This window comes from Protopterus annectens, chromosome 9.part0 (genome assembly GCF_019279795.1).
Source record: "Protopterus annectens isolate FY-2018-M chromosome 9.part0, PAN1.0, whole genome shotgun sequence".
NCBI classification, from domain to species: domain Eukaryota; kingdom Metazoa; phylum Chordata; order Ceratodontiformes; family Protopteridae; genus Protopterus; species Protopterus annectens.
Window position 1 is genome coordinate 1234099578 of NC_056743.1, and position 23820 is coordinate 1234123397.

At 40.4% G+C, this 23820-nt stretch overlaps 1 protein-coding gene across 1 annotated transcript in view; it reads right to left on the reverse strand.

Annotated features, from left to right (window-relative positions):
- The window catches only part of LOC122810644 (carbohydrate-responsive element-binding protein-like), a 672712-nt gene that overhangs the window by 396121 nt on the left and 252771 nt on the right, over positions 1-23820 (reverse strand). The window lies entirely within an intron of this gene.

The following is a 23820-nucleotide window of genomic DNA, read 5'->3' on the forward strand; positions in this document are numbered from 1 at the left end:
GGAATCTATCCCTCCAGCAAGTTCTGTTTATTGTGGTGACAAAGTTTAGGTCCCTAGAGCATGTAGCTCGGAGGGATTGGGATTTCTTTAAATGGAGCATGTCCAACAGCTCTGGGTTTGACATAGCTTTGCATGTTAGGCAGAGATCGCCTCAGAGTAGGCGATATGTGACAGAGTAAAGCTGGAGTTTTTTTTAACACCGTCATAGCTATTGCATCTCTTCCCATGGAAAGACTTCAAAGGATAAGATCTCAACTCAGTCAGATCATTCGCCCAACAAGATACCAGCAAGACTCTGCCTACAAACCTAGGGTCGATGGCAGCCTCTATCACCCTAGTCCCCCTAGTGAGATTTCACATGCAAATTCTTCAATGGCTCCTAGCGTCTCAATGGTCCTTACTAAATCAACCAATGTCCCATTTAATCACAACCACCAATTGTTGCAAGGAAGATCTGATTTGGTGGCTACACTCCAATGAAATCTTGTTGGGTCTTATTTCTTCTCCATCAACCCCAAGCCATAGTGAACATGACCGCAGCCCAGATGGGGTGGGGGGCATTATATGAAAAAGAATCTGTGATTATCAGTTCAGAGCACTGCCCTTTGGTCTCACCACAGCCCCCCCCAGTGTTCATCAAATTCATGGCAGCCATAGGCGCTCATCTCAAGCTACTACGATTCCAGCTGTTTCCATACCTAGACAATGGACGCCTTACCACTTCCACCATGGGTCTACTCAGTGGCTCAAGACTATACTCTTCTCCTTTGGTCTGACTTGGGTATCACTATAAACTATAAAAAATCCCATCTAGAACTATCTCTACAGTTTGAATTCATTGGAGCTATGCTCAACACAGTCATAGCTACTGCATCTCTTCCCATGGAAAGACTTCAAAGGATAAGATCTCAACTCAGTCAGATCATTCGCCCAACAAGGTACCAGCAAGACTCTGCCTACAAACCTAGGGTCGATGGCAGCCTCTATATCACCCTAACCCCCCTAGCGAGATTTCACATACAAATTCTTCAATGGCTCCTAGCGTCTCAGTGGTCCTTACTAAATCAACCAATGTCCCATTTAATCACGATCACCAACTGCTGCAAGGAAGATCTGATTTAGTGGCTACACTCCAATGAAATCTTGTTGGGTCTTCCATTTCTTCTCCATCAGCCCCAAGCCATAGTGAACATGGACGCAGCCTGGATGGGGTGGGGGGGCATTATATGGAAAAGACAGTCCAAGGCATGTCCCAACTACAGGCCAGTCTTCATATCAGTGCTGTAGAGATGAGGGTGGCATTCTTAGCATTGCAGACATTTCAAATTAGCCTTACCTTGGAAACAATCACAATTCAAACAAACGTGTCAGTCGTTTAGTATATCAACAAGCAAGGGGGAACCAGATCTTACCCTCTTTGTCAAGAAGCTCTCAGAGTATGGCAACGGCAATTTCTTCTGGCCACTTTCTACTAGCAATGCACATTCTGGGGAACTCCAATGTGACTGTGGACAAATTGAGCAGGACCATCCTCATACCTCACGAGTGGTCTCTCAACCCATGGATGGCAGACAAGCTTTTCTGCCACTGAGGCCAACCTTGCTGTGATCTTTGTTTGCCCCCCCCCCGAACAAGTGCAGCAATTACTTTGCCCTATTCCCTCCCACCGGAGGAGTCACAGAGAGATGCTCTCCTTCAAGATTGGCCACCAGTCTATTGTACACCTTTCCCCCAATTCATCTAATATCCCAGTTTCTAAAGAAAGCCAACAGGTCACAGAACAGTATAATTCTATTTGTCCTATTCTGGCCTTGACACGTTTGGTTTCCCTTCCTTTGGCCTCATCTACTTTGGAAACCTTAGATACTGGACGCAGCTACAGACCTACTGTCACTCCCAGAAGGACTGGCTCATCCAAATCTTCAGCATCTCAAGCTCACTGCATGGCTTCTCCAGTTCCCATGGTTGCCAGGCACTCTTCTATCACCTCACCAGTTCAACGAATCATGCCAGCCGACCACAAACCTTCAACAAGAAAACTGTACTTTAACAAGTGGCTAAAGTTTATTAAATGGTAATCAGACTCTAATCTTGACACATATTCTGTGCCTGTTGATAAAGCTCTGGAATTCTTCACTTTGCTCTTTGAAGCACAAGCATCTGCTTCTACTATATGAATGCATCTTGTTGCAATTTCTAACTTTCATACTGGTTTAGATGGTTCACCATTTATGCCCCATAAACTTCACAAAACCTTTTTGAAAGGAACCTTAATGCTCAGACCTCCATATAAAGAACTCTCTGCACCTTGGGATTAGAATCTGGTGCTTCAATCTCTTATTTACTCTCATTTTGTACCTGCTGCAAGCTGTGACTAAGTTTTAATCTTAGAAAATGTTGTTCTTGATAGCTATTACTTCTGCTAGAAGGCTATCTGAAATACAGGGCTTATCCTGCAAACCTCCCTATCTAATTTTCCATAAGGACAGGGTCTGCCTGTGAACAAATCCTTCCTTCCTATCAAAGGCTGTGTCCAAGACAAATATTAATCAAACTACAACTCCCAGTCTTTTTTACCAACTTCTCGAATAAAGGAGAGTACTATCTGCATTTGCTAGATGTGCACGATTACATTTCTATCTTCACAGAACTAAGGAATTTAGAAAACCCTATCCGTTGTTTCCTTTTCTTCAGTTACTTTGGGAAGACCAGTTGCTAATGTTACTCTTGCTAAACAGCATAGAGACTGTATCACCTTTGTTTATGATAAAAAAGGAACACATCTACCAGGACCTGTAAAAATTCACTCAACCAGGGCCAACAGCAGATTCTGCAGTTTTTAATGCCAGAGTGCCCTTAGATTATATTTGTGCAGTGGCTACATGGGCATCTCGTCATATATTTATTACACATTACAAACTGGATCTGGTCTCTACGGGACGTGCATCATTTGGCTCAATGGGGTTCAGGAATATTCTTCCGTGAGACCTCCCAAGGTTCAGGTAGCTAGGGACACTCTGCCCCACAATCAAGGATAAAGTGAAGATCGACATCATCAGATAAAGAAGTTATGTCTTACCATAACATTCCATCTGTGTTGTTGATCTTCACTTATCCTTCTTCTTTCCCCCTACCTTTAGGTCTCTTGGTAGATCGGGCCTCTCCAAAGATTGGCTTTCATTAGAGACCTACAAATATGGCCTCTGATCTGTTATTTTATGCTTGTAACTACTGTTTGCAAACTCGATCTGAGGTAATCTTGTGGGAATAATGGCAGAATCGGTTCCAAGGTTTGGAACGAAACCCACAGTCAAGGATAAGTGAAGACTGACAATACAGATGGAACGTTATGGTAAGACATAACTTATTGTTTTCAGCTATACCACAGAAGCTGGAAGGAAGAGACTGCATTAATTTTATGAAGGCACAAATAAGCAACTGGACTGGTATTCCACAGCAGTTAGTTCAAAGGGCACATTGTGTGTATGCTCCAAACTTGGCTAAGAGAAAGCAACCTAGACCTTTAATAGTAAAGATGTAATTCTACCAGCAAAAGGAGATGATTCTGACAAAACTGTGGCAGAAGGAAAAATACTAAAAGTGTGAGACAGCAGAGTGTTTGTAGAGAATGATTATCCACTGTACACCAGGCAGAAGAGAGTAAATCCATTCCACTATTCAGGGAATGTTGAGATGCAGGTGGGAGATTCAAACTGCTGTACCCAGTTGTCTTCAAGGTATTCTTCCCTGGAGAGAGAAAATGATTTTTTGATAAAAGTACATGCCAAGGAAGAAAAACATAAGTTTGTCCAACAAAAAAGTGAGCTGTGAAACAAGAGGAGATTCTGCTTCTTGTTCTTCTGGTAATAAAGACCACACAGACTTGTACCTGTGAAACCGTTTCCACTATTTCAATGGAAAATGATGGAGACCAGGAAGGGACCATGAGAGCTGATGAGAAGAATCGATAATAGGTTGGAAATTAAGCAGAGACAGGATTTGGGAGATGGAGATGACCCGTAAAGGAACTAGTAATGTGGGATTGCAATGCAATATTTATATTTGTGAAACATGACAAAACAAGAAAATCTAGAAATATTGGACTTTTTCAGAATATGTTGGACATGTGGGGTATATACCCTACTTTACTGTCATTAATGTTCAGAAAAATGCTTTAAGGAGGGGGAGAAAGTTAACTAAGCAAAGAATTTTTTTTCTTAATACTACTTTCGTGGTGTATGGTTTTCTTTGCATGCTATAAAGTTTTCAGTTATTTTTACGTACACTGAGAATTGTAAACAGGCGCTGCTGTTTTTTTCCTTTCTTTCTTTCTCCCTTCTCTCTCTTTTTTCTCATTTTAGGCACTGCAATGTAAAAAAAAGCCTGGTTAAAAGAACATGATAAAACAATAATTAATGTGCTTTTTCTCATTCTTGCATGGTGGAATGACTAGATTAAGGACCTTAGACCGATTTAGTAATGAGTTTTACTGAAAGCAAGTAAATGAAGAAATACTTACTATTACGAGGCTTTTTTCTAGAAAATGAATGTAACCTTAGTAGCAATTCTGTATCTGGCACTCGTGTCTCCATAAAAACAGTCATTGGCCTACTGTTTTTGGGACTCTGGGACTCACCAGCAAATTAGGTATACAACCAAGATTTGTGTGCAAGAACAGAAATTTCAAAAACATCTTGGAATCAAGAAAAAAAATGTGATAAGGCAACCAAGAAAGGCTGGGGAATGAAAAAATGTGGAGTTTGTAGATAATGCAGACACATCTTGGAAGCTAACAGCTTTTCTATTCATGGCTTCCCTAATTTGATCTCCGTAAAAGGAAAATTTTGATTGTACAAAGGGATCATTTACCTTGGTTTTTGTACTTTGCCCAGCATTTTACATTGGCAAGACTAATGGCCCCCAGCAGACAAGAATTTATCAGCATTATGCTACTAATAGAAAACATTCCTGTAATGCCCTTTATAAACACTTTGTGACGTGAGGATTTTTAAAAAGTTTGAGTTTGCCATTTTAGAAAAAGTTGATTACCCAGAAAGGGGTGGTGACTGGGAGACATTAGTGATAAAAAGGGAATACTACTGCCAGATACTGTTGAATGCCACAATTCTCCCAGGTCTTAACGACTACACATCTATTAAGTTTATACAGAAAATAAGGTCTGATACTTTGAAATGAAATCTATTTCTTTGATGTTTAATTACCGATACAGGTTTTTTTTTTTTTTTTTAAGTCACCCTAATCTAGTTCTTCAATGCTTTTTAATGTAATCTGGCAGTGTAGTACAAAGCATTTAAGTTAAAGTGTTCATTTACATTTACTCAAATACATGTTTTTTATGGGGAGAAAGAATTTTTTTAACAGTTTATTTAGCAGAATTGGCTTTTAAGTACAGTACTGAGCAATTTACATCATATTTTGGTGAATATTTAAGGTTTGTTTACTTTATTTCATGCCTTTTTTATTATACAAGGAAATAGATTAGTGTTAGTTTTACTTCTGAAGGAGTTCCTCCTTTATTTGGAACAAAAGCACTAACATTTTTTATAAAAAGGTCTGCTTGTACAATTCAGTACAGTGTTTTTTATTTTTATCAGTTTTCCATTACGCTGCTCATGGTTTTTATTTAGTCATAGAGAAAAGGATACTGTGATGTTAAATGAAAGAGCAGCTAATGTTTAGTTTATAGCAAAGTCTAGAAAAAATTGTGGTTAAAAATGTGATAATTAGTAAGGCATTTAAAATAATGCACAACTGTAAGAACCAATTAAAGGGTTGAGAAAGAGAATGGAAAGGTTTTATATATATATATTTGTGTGTGTGTGTATGTGGCACCCATGTATGCAATAAAATCAAGGTTTACAATTTTTGCATGGAAGTGCTTGCATACACTAAGGAGATTTTTCCACAGGTAGACAGCAATTGCTGAAGGTGTTTGGGGAAAGAAAGGGGTACTTGGAAGCATGTTTTGGGAATGCAATGAGTTAGGACGTTAGAAATTTCCATTGTCAGAAATGTTGGGGAGCAAATTATTGTAACTAAGAAAATGATCCTTTTGAGCTGGGATATAAAAACTCAACTGGCTAGTCATAGTAAGGCCCTACTAAGTTTAATGCTGTTGGCCGCCAAAAAACAATAACTAGAACAATGGAAATCAAATACTAAACCAACTGTAACAGACTGAATGAATATTGTAAAGGAGATAAAACAATTGGGGGTGGGATCTTTAGAAAATGGAAGGAGAAATAAATGGAGTCTAGGGGAACAACACATACAGAACAATGTTCAGGAAGAGGAGAACTGACACTTCAGGGAAAGCAGGACTTGAGCAATCTATGTAATGTTAAAATGTATAATTGTTAAGAACTAAATAATACATAATGTATGAAAAGAAAAAATCTTTAACTTTTTTTTCTTTTTTATTACAAAGTGTACTTGTGTCACTATGTAAAATGATATATAAATCAAGATGTTAACAATCAGTATTTACAGTTTTTTACAATAATTTACAAGCTAATATATCTATTTCCTGCCAGCCATCCTTCTATATCGTTCCATATATATAATAGTTTGCATCTACTGTTCCCACACACATTTACTTAAATGCGCTTTAATTTCTCCCTCTACTAAAGATTCCATCTTTTATTTTTGCACATCTTTCATATTTATTCACTACACCTCCTAATGCTGGTTCAGATTATCCTGGAGATTCAGAAAGAACCCCACTGCTGTCAGTAAGAGCTGCATCCAAAAGGAGCTGTTTCTCCAATGCAGGAAACTGCAATTTTCAGACAAATTAGATGCAATGAGGAAAGACCTCATTATCACCTAATATGCATGACTGTGAACCACCCTTAAATACTGTGAGTGCAAATTAGTACCTCCTTGTGGTAGTCAACCCAGGTGGCCTATGCATTGCATTGGCACAGGTCCTTCCCCATTCACTCACACTCTCTCTCACACAAACACACACCGACATACTTTGTCCCTGAGTTGACAGATCATCCAAAATGTGTCTCCTCTTATTTTTGTCCCTGCCCTCATAAATCAAGGCTGTTTTAAGTCAAAGGCAGACAGAGTTTCATTCTTCATACTTTTCTCAAAAGTGCACTGTGATGCTAGATCTGTTGCTCTATTAAGTTTTATAAGAGAGTCAATCTAACAGTTTAACAAGTCTCAATAGTGTCTTCTAGTATTTCAGCACCAAACTAACCCTTGCAACTACAGCAAGTGCACGGCCCCAAAATACTGAAAGGCAACCATAAAAAAGCAGGAGGCCAGCACACAATGGTGTAAAAAGACTTCCTCTGTTTGATAATACATATCCACAAGGCAAGACACAGACCGGTTTCAGCATAAAATTTACCAAGCCTTCATCAGTGTGAAAAAAAAGCACATTAAATCATGCCCCATGATACAATACATATATATATATATATATATATATATATATATATATATATATATATACACATATATATATATATATGTATATATATATATATATATATATATATATTTATATATATATTTAGGGAACTTTACTGATTGGATGGCTATAATTGCTCAATAATAATCCATTTCTTTTCATTATTAAGTATATTGCGCCAGCCAAGTTTATTCACCCTATCACCTATAATTCTATCAATGATGGTAAACCTGAAATTAGCTGTCATGCGTGCCAAAGTGTGTTTATAATGTGCACTAGCAGATTTTTTTAATCTGTCACTCATATGTTCGGATATCCATAATCTTACTGGTCAAGAGGTCTGGCCTATATAAAAAGCTGAACACGAACATGTAGCTAGGTATATCACCCAATCCATATCACAATTTGCAAAAAATCTTTTGTCAAAAACAGTCCCTGTATTTTTACTGGAAAAGTGTTTGGACTTAGCAATCCTGGTGCAATGTACACAATGAACACATGGTACAGATCCATATAAAGATTCCCCTGTGATTGTTCTTTGGGATTCAGAACCTGTACAAGGAAAGGCCCTTTTGTAATGACTAAAATAGGACCATAAAATTCCTGCCCCTCCGGAAATAAAGGAGGCATTTGTCCAGTAAAATTTCTGACAGCCTATGGTCTGCTAAAAGTATATTCCAATTTCTGTTGACACTATCCAAAAGTGTGTTGGTGTTCCATCCGTAGGTTGTCACTAATCGGATATCCACATCGCTGGGAAGTGATTTATCTTTCTAAACAAGTAAATCCTCCCTATTTGCCATAATGGCCCAGTTGTTGGCAGTCAATATAGTACCCAAAGGATAACCCCCGGCCTTGAACCTATTGGTTAGGCCCTGTTTGAATTCCTGATATCTGTCCGTGTTGGAAGAAATACGTTTCATACAGAGGAATTGCAATTTGGGGATGTTACGTGCAATGTGTGGAGGGTGAAAACTAGACGAATGTAGAAGTTCGATTGGGGGTATTTGCAATGTACCTGGGTATCCAAGGTGTGATCAGGATTCCTAGTGACTGCCACATCCAAAAAGATGATTTGTTCTTTATGATAATTAGCAGTAAACCGTATACCCCACCTATTATCATTCAAGTATTCCACAAACTCCTTCAAATATGGTTTATCAGCCCTCCAAACCATCCAACAATCGTCCAAAAAATGTCTCCATACATCAATTTCGTTAAGATAGATGTGTGTTGGATCACAGATTAGTTGTTCCTCTAAATAGGCCATGAAGAGGTCAGCATAAATTGGAGCAAAAGAAGCTCCCATGGTCATACCCTGGACCTGCCAAAAACATTTATCCTGATAATATAAAGTGTTTTTGGTCAATACCTGTTCAGTAAAGCAAATAAGAAAAGTATTAAACCCCAGAGGATATAGTTCAGCCTGACATAACCAATGTTCCAAAGCCCGAAAGCCAACCCAATGGGGGATATTGGTATAAAGGGATGTACCATCCAGAGTACATAGCAACCAGTGTGGCTCTAATTGCATATCCGAAATGACACAGAAATTCGGTTGTATCCTGAATGCGAGCCTGGACCCATTTCAAGACAGGTTCTAAATAGTCAGTCAGAAATTAAAATAAGGGTTCAGTGAGAAAACCTCAACCAGACACAAATGGTCTGCCTGGAGGATCAGAGATTTTTATATATTTTTGGGAGAAGATATAGATATTGATGCCTGGGATCATCCACCGTTAAATGTTGCAGCACCAAATCTGAAATTATACCCTCCTCCCTAGCTGACAGAAGAAACTGGTCTATTTGATGTTTAAACCTAGGCCCGGGGTCAAATGGCATATGCATATAATATTTGCTGTCACTTCATTGTTTAAGGGCTTTGGCATGATATCTGTCCCAATCCATTACAACGGCACCACCCTTGTCATCCGGTAAAATAGCTAATTGCTTATTATGTTGTAGCTTAGATATTCCGTGTTGTTACATCTTTGAGAGATATCTGGCCCTTATCCTAGTTTCACATGAGTGAAAATGTAGATCTTTGAGCACGGTGTTAAGGAACATATGGACAGAATAGTGCATGGGAGGCATAAAAGTGGAATTACGAAATCAGACGCATCAAAAAAAGAAGTTATGTATTTACCATAATGTTCCATGCGAGTTGTTCATCTTACCTTCATTCTTACACATGGGTTCGGAGCCGATCCATCGGCTCCGAGTCGGACGCTTTCACAAGCTCAAGATCTTAAGAGTAGCTCAAGGCTAAGTTCCTATCCCATGATGCTCTATGTCTCACCTCAGATCTAGTTTGCTGATTCCAGCATGCAACAGATATAACACATAACAGGTACTCCAGCCGGAGTAAGAAGTCGGATAACAAGACCCACCAGACCACAAGTCTTACTCGTTCTTCGAGAACCTGGATGGGGAAAGCAGGTGGGAATTTAAGAATGAAGGCGAGATGAACAACTCGCATGGAATGTTATGGTAAGTACATAACTTCTTTATGTGAAGTTGTTCAATCTCGCCGTTCATTCTTACACATGGGTAGTGTCCCAAGCACCCTAATCCTGTGCGGCTCACGGGAGTATATTCCTGAGGACAGTGGAACCAAAGGAAGCCTTGTCCCTGGAGGACCTGTCTACCTTGTAATGACTAATAAAGGTATGCGGCTTAGACCAAGTGGCAGCTGCACATATAGTGTCCAAAGGCAATCAAGCCACATAAGCTGAAGAAGTGGAAACAGCCCTAGTGGAATGCGCTTTCACGCCATGTTCTAATGGTTGGTTCACTGAGCAGTATGTACATTTAATGCAGTCAGTTAACCATTTGGAAAGGGTAACTTTAGATACAAGTAGCCCTTTTTTAGTATCAGCATGAGAAACAAAGTTGTTCAGATTTTCTAAATTCCTTTGTTCTGTCCAAACAGAATCTCAATTGTCTGTGAACATCAAGCTTATGCAACATATACTCCAACTTGTTAGAATGGTTACTGAAGAAAGTTGGGATTTCAATAGTTTGATTCAGGTTAGTCTTGGAACACACCTTTGGAAGGAAGGATTAGTCCTCAGTGACACTCTGTCGGGATGAAACACCAAATTTGGGGGTTTGATAGACAGGGCTTGAAGTTCAGACATTCTACGTGCTGAGGAAATGGCTACCAAGAAAATTGTTTTCCAAGAGAGAAATTTTAAATGGCAGGAAGATGCAGGCTCAAAGGGAGGGAGAATAATCCATGACAGCACAAAATTTAGATTCCAGGGAGTAAAAGGTCATCTAACAGGCAGCCTAAGAAGGCCCTACAAAGTCTGTAAGACATTAGGTTAGAACCTTTAGATCCAAGGTGGAAATTCGAAATTGCAGCCATTTGAACTATTATAGCGGCAGCTGCAGCACCTTCATAAAAAAACTCAAGACAGAAATTCCAGAACACTAGCAATCGGGGCAACGTAAGGATCATTATTATTCTGGGGGGCCCAAAAGGCAAATCGCTTCCATTTGCTGGCATACAACTTTCTAGTGAAAGCTTTATGCGAAGATACAAGAATATGCTGTACCTCTGAGGAAAAGTCATGTGACCTGGCTAAGTTGGGAATCGGAGCAGCCAAGCTGTCAGTCTGAGGGAATGAAAGGGACCCTGACAAATGTGTCAGCAGATTTGGAAGTGGTCCAGAATCCAAGGTTCCTCCAGTTGAGAGAGTCGAAGGAAGGGGAACCAAATCTGTCAAGGCCAAAAAGAGGTTATTAATATTACAGTCCTTCCCAGGGCTTTGGATTTCTGTAAGAATTTCGGAATCAGGGGAGCTGGTGGAAAGGCACACAGGAGTCCCGGGGGCCAATCGTGCACGAGCAAGTCCCTTGGGCTGTCCCCTGGTGGGGAATTCATGGCAAAGTAGCTTTTGCATTTAGCTTTCATAGGGGATGCAAACAGGTCGCAGCAAGGCTGGCCCCATCTGCGGAAAACCATCTCTGCAACCTCGACTTTGAGAGACCACTTGTGCGGTAACAGAATGGCTCTGCTCAGTTTGTCCGCGATCAAGCTGGATTTCCCCGGGATGTGCGTTGCTATCAGAAAGTGCCCGGTGGATACTGTCCACTGCCAAATTCTCAAAGCCTCTCGACATAAGGGGTAAGGCTTGGTTTCCCCCTTGCTTGTTGATATACCAGACCACAGACATGTCTGTCTGGATCGCAATCGTCCCCAGAGGAAGAGAGTCGTGGAAGTGTTGCGATGCCAAAAGCACCGCTCTCAGCTCCAGGACATTGATTGCAACTGTGACTCTGTTTCTGACCAGGTGCCTTGGGCTGTGCTTTCCTGAAAAAGCGCCACCCATCCTATCAGAGAAGCATCCGTGGTCACCGTTGCTGATGGGGGAGCAACAAATGAGTGACCTACTGTTACCTGGTGGCTGGTCAACCACCAAAGATCATCCTTCTTGCAAGAGTCTGTAATCATAATCAAGAATGACATCGGAAGTTGTTGGTAAGACCAGTGGGTGAAGAGCAACCATTTAAGTATTCTCATGTGCATAGCCGCAGAGGAACTGCTATGAGCGTAGCTGCCATGGTACCTGGTAGTTTCAACACTTGAGAGGCTGGTACTTTTTTTCTCGTCAGAATGTCTGATACCTGGTTTTGAAGAGTGGCTATTCTGTCCAGTGGCAATTTTACCATGGTGGTGGTGGTGTCTAAGTCTGCTCCGATAAAGCAGATGCGATGATGACAACACAGACTTGTCGAAATTTATAGTTATTCCTAACTGAGAGCATAGATTGCGTGTGTGATCCCTGGACAGAATTAGTTGATGCCTGGAGGCGGCAGTAAGGAGCCAGTCGTGCAGATATGGACACACTCGGAATCCTGAGCATTAACCACTGCCATGCATTTGGTAAACACTCTGGGGGCTGTTGTAAGGCCAAAGGGCAGTGCTCGGAATTGGTGACTGGCTCCCAGCCAGAAACGTAAGTGATCTCTGGATGGTCTGGCCATTTTGATATGATAGTATGCATCCTTGAGATCTGTAGAGCACATCCAATCACCCGTTCCTAGGAAAAGAAGGATCGATTGAAGTGTGACCATCTGGAACTTCTCCTTCTTTACGAAGGTGTTGAGTCTGATTAGGTCCAATATGGGCCTCCAGTCTCCTGTTTTCTTTGGAACTAAAAAGAATCTGGAGTAAGTTCTGGATCCTATCGGGTCTGCTGGGACTGGCTGGATGACTCCCTTTTCCTGCAGCCTCTGGATTTCTATTGCTGCTTGATCCCTGAGACTGGGTGGAACAGCTGGGATTTTCTTCCCAACAGGTAGGGGGTTCTGAGAATGGGATGATGCAACCTCTGGTAACAATGCTTTCTACCCAAGAATCTGTTGTAATTCCTAGCCAGGTGTCTGGATAAAAAGACAAGTGACCCCCGACTGCCTCCAGAGTAGGACAGTCGGGCCTCCTTTCAGGAATGCTGGTAGGGCTTGCCAAAGAACTAATCCCCATCGCCCTGGTGTTGCGAGGTGGCATCTTCCATTACTACCCCCTCCTCTGCCCCTGGAGGGGGGGGTTGACTACGTGTATTCTGGAAAGCTCCTTGCGACTTCCAGAACCACATTTTTCCACCTTTCTGCCTTTTTGGGTATGGTCTAGTAGGGGTGGAGAAACAGACTCCTACGGCAGATAGAGTATTTCCATCTTGCTCACACCTAGTGGGAGTCTCCTTGACTTTAGGCCCGAAAAGAGACGAGCCATCGAATGGGGGTGTTAACGAAAGAAGACTTGAAGTTTTCCACAAAGGAGCATAAGCACATCCAGGAATGTCTCCTAAGAGCTATTGCTGAACCCACTGCCCGACTTGAACCATCAGCTGCATAGGAAATAAGCAGCATGGATGAGTTAACTATGGAATTAAGGGTATTAAACTGGGCTGTCACCTTCTCAGAGACACCTCCATCTGTATTACCCTGCAGAGCATCTCCAAGCTCTTTTAGGAGACTTCTTTGAAGACAGGTAAAATGAGTCAAGTAGTTGGGCGATCGCATAGCAAATGTTGCAGAACTAAAGAGGCGTTTCCAGTACCTGTCCATAGTCCTGGAATCTCTATTAGGAGGATGGACAGTAGAAGAGGTTTCAGGCATCTCTTTCTTGGTGGCCGATGCCACCACCACGGCATCAACTGGCACTCTCTTGGTGTGGAACATTTTATCTTGGGGGGGACATAAATTTGTTGGGCCTCCGAGGGAGAAGTTCCATAGTATCAGGAAACTCCCACACCCTTTGAGCAACCAATTCCATTAGTTCATCGAAGGGCCGAGTCACCCAGGAGGTGGAAGGGTGAGACCCAAAGGCTTTCAGGAGCACCGACTCATCCTCAGTAGGGCTAATGGACTGCCAGTCACTCCTCTGCTCAAGGAGATCAGCAAAGGAGATATCCTCCAAAGGGGACTGTGATGACCCTTCTGACGCCTCTAAATTGGAGTCTCATGTAAGAGACCCCTGCGGGGAGTCCAAATGCCTCCTCTTGCAAAGTTTCTTCCTGGGAACCTCATCAGTGGGGGCTTCTGGTGAGGTCTCAGTAGAACATGGGTCACCCAATGGAGTTACCTGAGGCTCTGGGTCTCGATGCTTTGCAGGAACCTGCAATGTAGAGGCAGAAAGCAGCACTTTAGGGGGGAGAAGGAAGGCCCTGATGATGTGAGAGTCTTGGAAGACATAACCCTACTCAAAGCATCAAAGGCTCCACTGCTCTGACCTGAAGAAGCCACAGGTTCCGAAAATGATGGCAACCTCCCCGGCGCTGAGACAGTGGGCTCTGACCTAGAGGAAGGAGCCGAGCTCATCCGTGCCAAAGCTCCAAGAGGAAGGGTCGGAACAGACGCATCGGTTCAACCCTCCCCCTTGAGCTGACCAGAGTGCCGGCTCTCAGACTCTTCAAACAGCACTGAAGAAGTTAGGGTTGACAGAGCTGATAGCACTGGAACAGGCCTCAGCTCCAAATGCTCCAGAATCATCAGATCCCCCTCCCCCGGCTCCGAAGGTCCAGCTCGGCTCGGAGGAGTAGTCACAGCAGGTACAATGGTCTTGGGCTCTGAAACCGGTTGGGTCGAAGCCGATAATTTGTCCAGTGCCGGGTTCTCGAGAAGCCTCTGCATCACTCGGTCCACATTCACATCGGAGAGGGTTCTCAAAGAACGAGTCAAAGGTACCGAATAAGCCACCGATTGCAACATGGGTGACCCCAAGGTTTCAGAGACCAGCTCCGAAACACTGGCTCAGTGCACGGCTCCAAAGACTGCGGAGCTGGCGACCACACCTTAACAGCAAGGCTCGGAGCCGATGACTTGGGCTCTGACGAAGCTTTGGAGGACTTCGACCCCTTTGACGACTTGGAAGTCTGGTCAGCCTTATCCAAGGACTCCTGAAAATCTGGCTTCAGCAAGCTTCTATCCACCAGTTTTCTTCGCTCCAGCAACACCCTGCTACTAAAGAAATGGCAGATACAGCAATCCTCCTAGAGATGAAGTGGCCCCAAGCAATAAACACAATTAACATGGGAGTCAGTAATAGACATTTTCTGCCCGCATTTAGGGAATTTTTTAAAACCTGACTTTTGCAACTCAACAATTATTGAAGCCACACTAAATAATCGTAAATAACTATAGCACACACACAGCAAACTCTACAATAACTATATAAACACTCTAACACTAACTATAAATTGTAACTTTACAAAAACTATAGAACTATCTTGCTATATAACACTCTAGCTATAAATTGTATTAGCAAGGATAGGGAACACACTGTTCAAGAACTAAGGAATGGCTAAGGGCCTAAGAGCAGCCACTCAAAGGACAAAAATCTCGTCAGCAGAAAAGGCACGAAAAAAGGCCTGAACGGCTAACTAGCCCAAAAACACACTATCAAGAGAAACTGCAAAAAAAACTTTGCTATAAAGATAGGAATAATCAGAATAATAAAGAATACTGGCCCGAGCTCTCTAATGACCTCCGATCTGTTGTAGCAGCAAACTAGATCTGAGGTGAGACAGAGAGCAACATGGGATAGGGACTTGGCCTCTAGCTACTCTAAGATCTTGAGCTTGTGAAAGCAGCCGACTCAGAGCCAATGGATCGGCTCAGAACCCATGTGTAAGAATGAAGGCGAGATTGAACAACTTCACATTATAATCTAGGATTAAGTATCCGGCAAGATGCCATGACATCCTTTACTAGAGAGTTTTCTGAAACAGAAAAGCCAGGCACAAAGTTTAACCCTTTATTGAATACTTTTAACTCCAAGCATGATAATGGTGTTGATGAAATGTTAAGTACATTACTAAAGGATTCTATTTTTGTGTCATAATTCTGGTTAGTGTTTCCACATTGCTGACCTTTGTGATGTTTTCTTCCACCCCTGTGGGCCCTGCCCCTAAAGGGATGTCAGAGTTCCTACGTTTGGAAGCCAGGGAAGTTGTAGTGGATTGTGAATCTGTGTCCGTGATGGAGGACGAATCCTCCCCTGATGTACCACCATATGATCTTGTTGATTTTTAAAAATGGACCTAGACCTTTTCTGCTTAGTAGGTTTAGTCCCCAAATTCCCAAATTTTACATTTTTGTATGGACCAAACAGAATGCCCCTTTCATAATCACCTTTATCCCTATGGAACTTCTACATCTTCTGATCCTTTAACTGTTCAAGTGCAAGCAATTCTTGACTCAATTGGTTTAAACAAGAAATATAACAAGGCTGGCCCTCAAAGGCTTTGGCTTCCTTACAAATCGTGGCAACTTCAGTAACACATGTATCTATGGACCGATCATAACATGCAGTAAGTACATCAAAGCTCATTGAGGCCTTCTGTTGTGCAGAGGCCCATTGCTCAGCTAGTTCATCATCAATGTGTGCTATCAATGGTTAAATACGTACCCTTAACCCCCTCGGGGCAATTCCCTTGGCTTGGTATGCCTTGAAAAGTCTAAGGTGCCACACATTAGTTCGCAATAATTGCATATTCTTAGTATGTCTCTGAAAGATAGCCATGCATGTATTACTGGGTATGGGGGGGAATCACCTGTTTCAGTAATGGGACCCTTATAGTGTCAACAGAATTTGGAATATACTTTTAACAGACCATAGGCTATCAGAAATTTTACCGGACAAATGCCTCTCTTCTTTCTGGAGGGGCAGGAATTTAGGGTCCTATTTTACTCATTATAAAAGGGCCTTTCCTTATACAGGTTCTGAATCGGAAAGAACAATCACAGGGGAATCTTTATATGGATGTGTACCATGTGGTCAATGTGTACATTGTAACAGGATTGATAAATCCAAACACTTTTCCAGTAAAAATACAGGGACTGTTTTTGACATAAGATTTTTGGCAAATTATGGTACGATTTGGGTGATATACCTAGCCACATGTTCTTTTTCAGCTTTCTATATGGGTCAAACCTCTCGACCAGTAAAGATTACGGATATCTGAACATATGAGTGACATCAGATTAAAAAAATCTACTACTGCACTTTATAAACACACTTTGGCACACATGACAGCTAACTTCAGGTTTACCATCACTGATAGAATTATAGGTGATAGGGTTAATAATCTTAGTTGGGACAATATACTTGATAATAAAGAAAAGAAATGGATTATTAAACTGGGGGGGGATTTATTTCCACCTGGACTTAATGGGAAATTATAGCCATCCAATCAGCAGAGTTCCCTAACTATATATATGTATTGCATCATGGGGAGTGATTAATGTACTTTTTTTCACACTGATGAAGGCTTGGTAAATTTTATGCCAAACCAGTCTGTGTCTTGCCTTGTGGATATGTATTATTAAACAGAGGAAGTCTTTTTACACCACTGTGTGTTGTCCTCCTGATTTTTTTGTGGTTGCCTTCTAGTGTTTCTCCAAAATGTGTCCCAAAGCCTCCCCTGGACATATCCCCGCTCCTCTCAAAGATACCTTACATTACAGAATGCTACTGCTGTTGCCCCTTATACTGCTCTGTCTCACATAACTCACAGATCATTCTAAGCAGTGAATAATATCAAACATTAAGAGTTTCATATCTCTTACTATGTAAAAAAAAATAACTAACTTCTCAGTTAGGAACACCACACCAAGTAAAAACCATACAAATGTCACTAAAATAACTGAAATACCATCCTTGTAGAAAATGCACTCGAAGTAAAAAAAAAAAAAAATCCAGTAATTTATTAGTATTAAGTGCTATCCTCTCCTGTAAGAGACTTCATCCAAATACAACTTCCTACTAAAAATGAACCATTTAAATACTTTCAATTATTGACATCATAATTGAAACTTAATTCCAAACAGTTTTGTACATAACATTAAAGAAACCATGTCATAAATATGTTGAATAAATTTAAAAACCCTATTAAAATTCACATATAAACATATAGTGTCTACTTATAGTAATGTAAAACCCAAATTCACATCCATAAATATATTATGTTTAAAATTTTATATATATATATATATATATATATATATATATATATATATATTACTAAAATCTATTAGCCCTTTCCAACAACATGAGAGTAATAGAAACAGTCTCATTCAGACCGGGTGGAAACATTACAGCTAACTTAAGCTGCCACCGAGTTTCTCTTTTCTTTAATAAGTTCTTCCAATCTCCACCTCTAGGATTCATTTTGACAATGTCCAATATTCCAAACACAAATTTCACAAATCCTGTACAAGTGATGGAATGCTTGTACAAAGAAAAGGATAATTTATGATTTTTTATGTCATTCATACACTCTTTTAACATACGTTTTTCCCCACATAACAGTGAGTACATGACACATATACTGCCAAATAAACTAATCCAGTGGTATTACAATTTCCCTTCTTGAATATAATTGCACTTTTCAAGTTATTATTCAAAACCAAACTAACTTGATTGTTAATGTATGGGCATTTTGCTTAAGTTAGCTACAATGTTTCCACCCGGTCTGAATGAGACTGTTTTGTATTGCTCTCATGTTGTTGGAAAGGGCTAATTGATTTTGGTTTAGGGTCTCTTAGTGCTGTAAGTACACATTTTAGTTATGTTTCAGCTACAAGGAAATTACATAGGATAAATTCTATTAGGATACCATGATTCTGATGTATAGTATATTTGCTCCCCTTAAAAATGAATATGTACATACGTAAAGGATTGCTGTGAACAGAATATAATTAAATTTTGCAGGCTGTCAGATTGTAACAAAAGGAAAACTACATCAGCTGTGATATGAAAGTGCAATAATAAAGTTATTTTGACTGAAAAGATACCCACGTCAATTTTTTTTTTTTTTTTTGCATAACACAATTGCAAAATAAAACAAAAGCAAGATGCATAGGGAAAACACAACATTCCATATTCTCCTAGGTACCTTTTCCTGTCACACCTGCTGACCATCAAGCCTCCCCTATTAGACTAGCCCATTCATTCTTCTACCCTGGTATTTTCCAGCATAGGTGAGAGCTGATGGGGGACAACCACACATCTGAGGGCTAGTATCACCAGCTTGGGACTACCAAACTCATGTCCCCTTGTACTACAGCCCTTGGTGTCATACAAACCTCTAATTGCATCGTAGAAAATCCAAAGACAAGAACCAAGATTTTTTTCTCTCTCAGGATAGGCAAGCCAGTGTAAGCCACCCACCGCCACTCTCCTCTTCCAGACTTTTCCACCACCTATACCCAAGCCACTATATGAACTTAGACTGTCTGGGTTAGAGTTATGGCTTTATCCCTCTTTATCACATTGCCAGGTTTACATGACATTTCACATTTAGCAAAAGAAATATAAAAATGTCACACTGACTGATATTACTTTTGTGATAATAAAACATCACACTCACCAGGAACTCGGCAATGGGGGAGTTTCTTTATGCCCTAATCATGCCCCTAGTGGAAATATGTGTACCTGCATTACCACAAGTACCACCATTGCCTACTTAAGCATGTGTACTCTGCATGCACAGACAAGCATTGCAGTCAATAGCACGAATACCTGGCAGCACACTTCCCTCCGGATACTGGTACCTGCTTTCTGTGGTCTTGGGTTTCCACCAACAGCACTGGAGTAAAGGAAAGACCAGTCAAACGACCATACCCTCCATCCCCTGAAGAGCATGCAGTAGCTATTAACTTTCCATCTTCCCCTCCACTTCCAGTGCTTGAGATGCTACTAAAACTCAGATCATCTGGGTCACAGTCAGGATTTTATCCCTTTGCTCCACAGAGACCAGGGAGAAAATGAATTCATTTTGCATATTTCTTTAATTGCATGAGGAAGACATTGTCTCAGGTTTGCTACTATATTTAAAATTATAAAGTGAGCAGCATTGTGGCACAGTAGTGAAGGTACCATTTGTATTGTGGAGACTAATTTCAGACTTTGAGCAATAGACAGAGGTGCCTTATAACTATGTGCCACACTGTGCTGAAGCAGACAGATGACTTTTGGGCACTGTCCACTATTAACACACTTTTCAGTTAAAAAGGTACTATTTCAATACCCTCTGAATGCCTCCAAGAAAAATGTCCAAAGACTAACAAAAAAATATCAATGTATACAAATATATCCAGTAAGCAAACAACGGTCTATATACTCCCTTTTATTAGTATTTACTGTAATCTGCAGCTGAAATACCTCCAAGAATGTAACTATAGTGAATTCGAATAGGTAATATCTAAGGCAATTTTACAGTATAGAAGTGTGTCATAAAAAGAAAACCTGAACACCATCTATACAGTAAAAAGACTACCCTTACAGTTTTGCAACTCCTCTCCTAAGGTAGGTGGATGCCAACTCCTGAAGTATTTCTACAGCTGCTGGGGGAGGGGTATGTGGGCATGGCTACTCCAGCCAGGATGCAGGTAGCTCGGACAGGCCACATATGGAAGTAAAGGTAACTCCTGCAGAGATGGACGTGATTACATCTCCACCAGGGGAGGGTGGGAGCAGCGTAAGGGACCACAGCAGAAAATGTACCCACAGTTCACATCCTATATCATGTGACGCTTCTGAAGGGCATGTGCAGGAACCGGCAGGACAGGTCACTGTAAGGCTCTAGTTCTGGGAGCAAGCAAGACCGCCTTGGTAGGGAATGAGAAAGAATGCTCACAGATAGTGGAGTGGAGAGACAGGACGTGACAGCAGGGACACAAGGACCTCTCATGGATGCTTGGAAGACCGCCTTTTCTATTCAGTTCATCCTGTAATGAAATAAGTACATCTGCATTACTAGAGATGTTCAGGCTGAATCTCACGGAGAAGTTTGGTGATCAGCAGGAAGTGGGCAAAAAGTTCCAAGGAAAAAAATTCTGTCATAACATTCCCTTACCGACTCTCCCTTCCTGCTTGGCTAAATCTATCAGTTTGCTTATCGCCAGCTAGTTTAGTTTGTGTTTCCCACCTGAGTGTTTTCACTTTTTTCATTACTATTACTAACAAATTTAGCAGGCCCTTTCCGCATTATGCTCTCTCCTCTCTCTCTCTCTCTATATATATATATATATATATATATATATACACAAATATATATATATATATATATATATATACACAATATATATATATATATATATATAAATATATATATACACATATATATATATATATATATATACATATATATACACACACACACACACACATATACATATATATATATATATATATATATATATATATATATATATATATATTGGTTCTGGACGTTTGCTCGAATGAGCAAACGACCGAAACCCAAACGGCCGGGCATACTTGCGTGAAAGTGCTTTTCACCATAGAAGCACTTTTGCGTAAGTATGCCAGTTGCCGAGGCTGCACTATGGTGTGGGTAAGGGAAATTTCCCTTTTCCCCACTGTAGTGCGGTCTTGGGGGGGGGGGGGGATATTAAAGCAGAGGTGTGTGTGCAGTGGGTGAAGCCCCCCTGCTAAAACGTTAATGTAGTTTTTTTTTTTTTTTTTTTTTTGGTAACACGCTTTAACAAAAGAGCTTTTCTGATAAAAGAGCTTTCGTTAAAGTGTGTTCGGTTATTATGGATTTGGACGTTTGCTCATTCGAGCAAACGTCCTAGATCCATATACATATACATATGTATATCCTTATATACATATATATATATATACATATATATATATATATATATATATATATATATATATATATACACACATATATATATATATATATACATATATATATATATATATATATATATATATATATATAGAGGGAGAGAGAGAGAGAGAGAGAGAGATATGGCTCCCTATCAGATCGCCGAACTTTCAAAACTCCGAAGACCATATGGCTGACACCATATCTCCAAAGTTTTCAAACTCCGAAAGAAAAATAAAACAAGAAAATAAAACAACTTACCTGTACATTTTTGCAGGGAGGCCCCACACCCTCTGCTACTTAAATATACCAACTCCAAGACCACTCTATAGTGAGGAAACAGGCAAATCCTGGGTTCCATGCTATATGGTGATTTATAAACAATAACCACAGATGCAAACTTGTAAAAAAATAAGAAAACGAACACTAGGCAGTGAAACTGGAAACAAGGTTTCATTAACACTTTCGTCTCTATATGGCGATCCCAATACTAAGGGTTCGGAGTTGCAAAACTTTGGAGATATGGTCTCGGCCATATGGTCTTCAGAGTTTTGAAACTTTGACGATCGGATAGGGAACCATATATATATATTTATCTATTGTTAAGATAACAGATTTTCAAAAGTCCTGCTCAACATTGACGGATAATCGTCTTTGAAATGCTGTACAGCCTCACGTTCCCAAAACATACTATCCCATGTTCCTATTACTTCCCTCATATACCTTCAACAGACATTATGAACCTGTAAGGAGCATAAGCTGTAATCTTGGAGTGGCATAGAAATATCTGTATAGATACTTCCATGCAGATATTCGAAACTTCCTAAATTAGTACCATGTTGCTGTTTTATCAAATTTGACTCTGACCTCAAGGATTTTAGCATATCAGGCCTGTATGTCAACAACTGATTCCTTAAACTTTTGCAAATTCATTTCATTAATTGATAATGTGATCTTCCATCTTAGCCCCTTCTTTTACATTTGATCTTTCCAAGCATCAGTGTCCTCTCCAGTGATTCCAGTCTTTGTTATTATGTGCCCAAAGTACTTGAGATTCAGTTTTACTATCACATCTTCCATTGAACAATACAGGTTTATTTCCTTATCTATTTTGTACCTAGTGGCAGCAGACCTCTCAGTTATAACTATTTTGGAGGGACATTCCTAATTTTAGGCTTGATTCAAGCAATTTTCTGAATAACTACTTTTTTCTGCAGGTAAATCCCTATATTCAAGTTTGGTTTACCTTTTCACTTGATCTGGGGGATACAACTCAATGTTTTTGCTATAGCCAAATAAATACAGGTGGTAGATATTTTTTGCTAAAGCAAAATAAATACAGGTAGCAGATATTTTGATGTCCATGGTGATGATTAAACTTTCATACAACCAATTAAGCTAACACAAAATCTGTATTTCTTCTTGGGGTGAGGGAAGAGTGAAGTGGCAGTGATAACTCATCTCACTTGGGCAGAAGATTTAGGGGACATATTCCTAGACACACTTTTGATGGTAGAATCATTGGTGCAGACTAGTGATCATTCTAGGGTATTGTCTACAATGGGAATGTGTCAGTTTAACTTTGTGCTCATGGAGGCAGACATGTACATTATGCAACTTGAACATTACTCATTTGGATGCTGTAGCATGCTCAGGAAAACTGTTAGGGCTAAAAGTAAAAACCCTGTCCTTCCACACATATGATGGTCCCACTTCTACTCTGCCCAAACCTCATTCAGGTACAACAGCTCCTGCTAGGGGAATGAATTAACAATTATGGCAAGCAGGGAGAGAGATAATGGTTCGTAGAGGATGGGACCAAAAGAAAGAAAACAAAAGTGTGAATAAGCATAACTTCTAATATATGTAACAGATGTTTTAGGTTCATAGTTACTTACTGAACTAATTATCTACGAGGATCGTTAGAAGCCTTGCCCTGAATTCTCGTGAAGGTTTTTGCCCTTGTAATTTACATATGAATAACCCAGAGCCAAATATAACATTTATATTACTCCTATCCATAAGGGGCAAAGATGCTCAACCAGAGGTGAATGAATGGGTTCCCATTCACTCATCCAGATTACGTTTCAATAGAGTAACAGAAGTACTTTGCTTTACACGTGGAAATGAAGAGGATCCACAAATTGTGGTATTCTCTGCAATACATATGTATACCTCCAGCATGTTCTAATTATGTTGCAGAAAAGATTTAAGCTCTCTTGAGCA